The sequence below is a fragment of the Octopus bimaculoides genome, chromosome 2 (assembly GCF_001194135.2).
Source record: "Octopus bimaculoides isolate UCB-OBI-ISO-001 chromosome 2, ASM119413v2, whole genome shotgun sequence".
NCBI classification, from domain to species: Eukaryota; Metazoa; Mollusca; class Cephalopoda; order Octopoda; family Octopodidae; genus Octopus; species Octopus bimaculoides.
The window spans coordinates 134257524-134263159 of NC_068982.1; positions in this window are offsets into that span (position 1 = coordinate 134257524).

Genomic DNA, 5636 nt, shown 5'->3' on the forward strand with positions numbered 1-5636 from the left:
ACGATCACGCTCAGATGGTGCTTTTTACGTGCCACCAGCATGGAAGCCAGACAGCTGCTCTGGCAGTGATCCCGCTTGGATGGTGCTGTTAGCACTCCACTGGCACGAGTGCCAGTCATCAAATTTGGTTCAGTTTCGATTTCACTTGCCCCAACAGGTCTTTGCAAGCAGAGTTTAGTGTCCAATGAAGGAAAGGTATGCATAAGTGGGCTGGCTACACTCCTGGTAAAGGCTACGGATTATGGTCTCACTTATCTTGCTGGTTCTTCTCACGTACAGCATATTTCCAAAGGTCTCGGTCACTAGTCATTTCCTCGATGAGGCCTAATGTTCGAAGTTCGTGCTTCACCACCTCGTCCCAGGTCTTCCTGGGTCTACCTCTTCCACAGGTACCCTCAACCGCTAGAGTGTGGCACTTTTTCACAGCTATCCTTATCCATTCTCGCCAAATGACCATACCAGTGCAATCGTCTTTCTTGCACACCACAACTGATGCTTCTTAGGTCCAACTTTTCTCTCAAGATACTAACACTCTGTTGAGTATGCACACATCAATCGGAGCATACTGGCGTCATTCCTTGTGAGCTTATGTATGTCCTCAGCAGTCACAACCCATGTTTCACTGCGATGTAACATGGCTGTTCGTACACATGCATCATACAGTCTGCCTTTTACTCTGAGCGAGAGGCCCTTTGTCACCAGCAGAGGTAAGAGCTCTCTGAACTTTGCCCAGGCTATTCTTATTCTAGCAGCTACTCTTTCAGTGCACCCTCCCCCACTACTGACTTGGTCACCTAGGTAACGTAAGCTATAATTGTTTATTACTGACAGCAAGTTGGTCATCTTCACTTACAGGTATTAGCAGATAACAGCTAACCTTTGGCTGCTATTTGGACCCCATTGTGTCTACTACTCTGATTGGTTGGTATTGGTGCAATTTGCCTCTCACTCTGTCGTGCCAATATGCAGCGTATAACCAATCGGAGCCCCTAAATAAGATCACGTGAGACAGCCATTTTTCAACCCCGTTTGAGCCACCTGTTCATTACAAAAACCCAGCTACTCTTCGTCTCGAAGTCTTTGGTTCCAGACCTTCTAAGGTCTAGCCACTGACCACACAAGACACAGCCAGCAACAATGCCAATACCAACTAATCAGAGTAGTAGACACAATGGGGTCCAAATAGCGGCCAAAGGTTAGTTGTTATCTGCTATGTTCAAATGTATGCATATATGATAAAGGGGAGAGGAATTTCACTAGAGTGTCCCGCTACAAAAGAAGCAAAATTTAAGTGCATGCATCCACCTCTCAGCTCTCTAATCACGCTTCTTTGGCAATGTCCTGCTACTTACATTATGATCTTTGAACTTCAAGGGTATGCCCTGGCATTTGCTACCATCTACATCTCTCTCTCTTCTTTTACTCGACCATCCCATGTTTATTCTGATCTCTGTCCCTTGTGAGTATGCCTGGCACTTTGCCACCATCATTATCCTGCTGTCTCCCACTCTCTCTCTCTTTCTCCTGCACTTCCCTCAGGTTGGCTAACCGTGTATCTCCTTTATGGCAGCACACCTGTTTCTGTCTTCATTCCTGATCTCTCCCCACTTCCTTGGCCGGGTAACCTTGTACCTTCTCTACAGCAAGACACCTGTTTCTGTTTCTGTCTCACTATAACCTTTCATCATCTGACACAAGATCACCTCCTCCAATGCCCCCTCCCTTCTCAAATGATCTTTGTCTTGCAAGTTACTTGGTAACCCTGTCAGTGCAGGTGCCAGTTAAAAAGCATCCAGTCCACACTGTAAAGGGGATGATGTTTGAAAGGGCATCCTGTTGTAAGAACCTTGTCAAAACTGACCTCACCTGTGCATGTGCTACATGAAAAGCACTCAGTTCACTCTGCCGGGTGGTTGGCATTTGGAAGGGCATCCAGCTGTAAAAATCCTACCAAAACAGACACAGAAGTCAGGTGCAGGCTTCTGTCTGGCTGACTCCTGTCAAACTGTCCCACCCATGCCAGCATGGAAGGTAGATGTTAAACAATGATGATGCATTTGTATTTCTAAAATAACCACCCCAAGTTACAACAATATCTATTTTACCATTTCATATGCAGAATCTGGCAAACAAATATCAAAATGGAAAACAAAACTTACATTCATTTTTTCTGTCAAAACATGTTCCTCACCTCACCAACTAAAACAGGGGACCAAAACTTAACAGAACTAAATTAGCTCTTTTGATAACAATCTACATTCAGATCACACCAGGTTTTCTCATACAAATTTCCTATTTTAAAATTATCTAAATTTCAATTAAAGTTTCATGTTAATTTGTGATCCAATCAACAGCTTTGATAATGACAGTTATTTTACTAAATTTTTCATTACTTACAAACTTAACAGAAACATGGGCAATGTCTTCCAACAGAGGTGTAGTAACAAATGAGTTAAAAGTGATCCTACTACATCACCATCTGGTAAAGAGGTCTAACCCTTTTCATACCATTCCACTTGAGACTGCCCTCTGGTTCTATGGCACAACCTCTCTGTTGCAAAGTGATCTAAGCTAAAAGTTTACCTCAAAATTCTGTGTTAATTTCATCATTATCATTATCATCATCATCATCATTTAACGTTCACTTTCCATGTTAGTATGGGTTGGATGATTTGACTGGGGACTGGCGAACCAGATGGCTGCACCAGGCTCCAATCTGATCTGGCAGAGTTTCTACAGCTGGATGCCCTTCCTAATGCCAACCACTCTGAGAGTGTAGTGGATACTTTTTACGTGCCACCGGCATGAGGGCCAGTCTGGGGGTACTGGTAACGGCCACACTCAAATGGTGTTTTTACATGCCACCTGCACAGGAGTCAGTCCAATGTTTTGTTCACATGCCACCGGCACAAGTGCCAGTAAGGCGAAGCTGGAAACGATCACACTCAAATGGTGCTTTTTACGTGCCACAGGCACGGAAGCCAGACTGCTGCTCTGGCAGTGATCCCGCTCGGAGGGTGCTGTTAGCGCTCCACTGGCATGGGTGCCAGTCATCGAATTTGGTTCAGTTTCAATCTCACTTGCTCCAACAGGTCTTCGCAAACTGAGTTTAGTGTCCAATGAAGGAAGGTTGGCATGGGTGCCAGTCATCAAATTTGGTTCAATTTCGATTGTGAGTTCCAAAAACCAACTTAATAATGACAAAATTATTTGATTAAACCATTCATTATTTTCAAAATTAGTTGATACCAAAACAATGTACTTTAAACAAATATATAGTAACAAAAGGGGTTAAAGCTGATTTCATCAATCAAGGAACTAATAATAGAATTGGTTAGCATTTTCTTTTAATTGTTTCAGTCATTTGACTGCGGCCATGCTGGAGTGACACCTTTAATCAAACAAATCAACCCCAGGACTTATTCTTTGTAAGCCTAGTATTTATTCTACTTGTTTCTTTTGCCAAATCATTAAGTTACAGGGACATAAACACTTCAGCATCAGTTGTCAAGCGATGATGGGGGGACAAACTCAGACACACAAATACATACATATACATAAATATATATACGATGGACTTCTTTCAGCTTCATTTACTAAGTCCACTCACAAGGCTTTGGTTAGCCCGAGGCTATAGTAGAAGACATTTGCACAAGGTACCATGTTATGGGATTGAATACGGAACCATGTGATTGGGAAGCAAGCTTCTTACCACACAGCCACCCCTGTGCCCTTTAATATTCTGATAAGAAAATACTGTCTCAAATCCGAGAGCTCATAGGGCCAGTTATCTGGTTTTCATGGCATATAAGTGACTGAGAACACAATATCCCCGCTGAATGGGACACCAGTCTCTCACAGGATTACTCATAACTGTGAACAATGTGAAATGAAGCGTTTTGCTCAAGAACACAATGCACCACCCATTCTGGGAATCAAAACCTTGGTCTTGCAGTTGTGGGTGCAACATCCTAATCACAAGGCCATGCACCTTTTAAACTTTACTTCTTTCCATCACTAGATCGTGGCCATGCTTGAGCAGTGCCTTGAAGAACTTTTAGTTGAATGAATCAATGCCAGTACTTATTTTTTTAAGACTAGTACTCTATTGGTCTCTTTTGCCAAACTGCTAGGTTACAGGAACGTAAGCACACCAACACCAGTTGTCAAGTGGTGGTGGGGCACAAACACAGACACAGAAATGTGCACACACACATGTGCTCACCTGCATGCACATGCACATGCATAAACACTCTCACATGCACACACAAACACAAACACACATATACATACAACAGACTTCTTTCAGTTTCTTATTTCTTTATTGCCCACAAGGGGCTAAACATAGAGGGGACAAACAAGGACAGCCAAATGGATTAAGTCGATTACATCGACTCCAGTGCGTAACTGGTACTTAATTTATCAACTCTGAAAGGATGAAAGGCAAATTTGACCTCGGCGGAATTTGAACTCAGAACGTAGTGGCAGACGAAATATGGCTAAGCATTTCGCCCGGCATGCTAACGTTTCTGCCAGCTCACCGCCTTCAGTTTCTGTCTATCAAATCCATTCACAAGACTTTGATCAGTCCATGGCACTTGCCCAAGTTGCCATGCAGTGAGACTGAATCCAGGGCCATGTGATTGAGAAGCAAGCTTCTTACCACACACCAAGGTGGTGCCTGTGCCTGTTCCTTTATTGATATTCTGATGAAGAACCAAAATCAGAATGAGGCATTGATACAGGAATTAAAGTTATTTCATGTCCCTTCACACTGCACTTGAGGAAAACAAAATATAGTAATGTTCAACCCCAGATCAGTCCTGTAGAGCAGAGGCACAATGAAAAGCATACCAACCGTGGCTACTTTCACTTTAATTTTTCAAGCTTACCATATCTCAGATTAACTCGTGCAATATCTCTTTATATTTTAAGATGTTAAGATTGGGGCTTGAGTGAGATTTGGATACGTTTACTAACAGAACAGGTAGACATTCAACAAATTAAAAGATATTGAAGATTAAAAGATTTCATGCAAGATATATAGGTTGCTATCTGTTCTAGAGGGCTTCCGTTGTCCAGCAAATATCAGCATATTTGAAATTTTACAATATATTACATGCACAGACACACACTTACATGTGACCTTGCTTTTATGCCAGTTTGATTTAAATCATTTGACAATAATGCTTTGCATTTGAGTGTGTGTGTTTCCAGGATGTGCTCTGTAAATAAGCAACATAATATGCAGTCATCATCATCATCATCGTTTAACGTCCGCTTTCCATGCTAGCATGGGTTGGACGATTTGACTGAGGACTGGTGAAACCGGATGGCAACACCAGGCTCCAATCTGATTTGGCAGAGTTTCTACAGCTGGATGCCCTTCCTAACGCCAACCACTCAGAGAGTGTAGTGGGTGCTTTTACGTGTCACCCGCATGAAGGCCAGTCAGGCGGTACTGGCAACGGCCATGCTCAAAATGGTGTATTTTATGTGCCACCCGCACAAGAGCCAGTCCAGGGGCACTGGCAACGGCACAGTATAATTATATATTTATATAAATATCTATATCTATCTATCTTTCTCTCTCTCTCTCTCTCTCTCTCTATATATATATATATATATATATATAT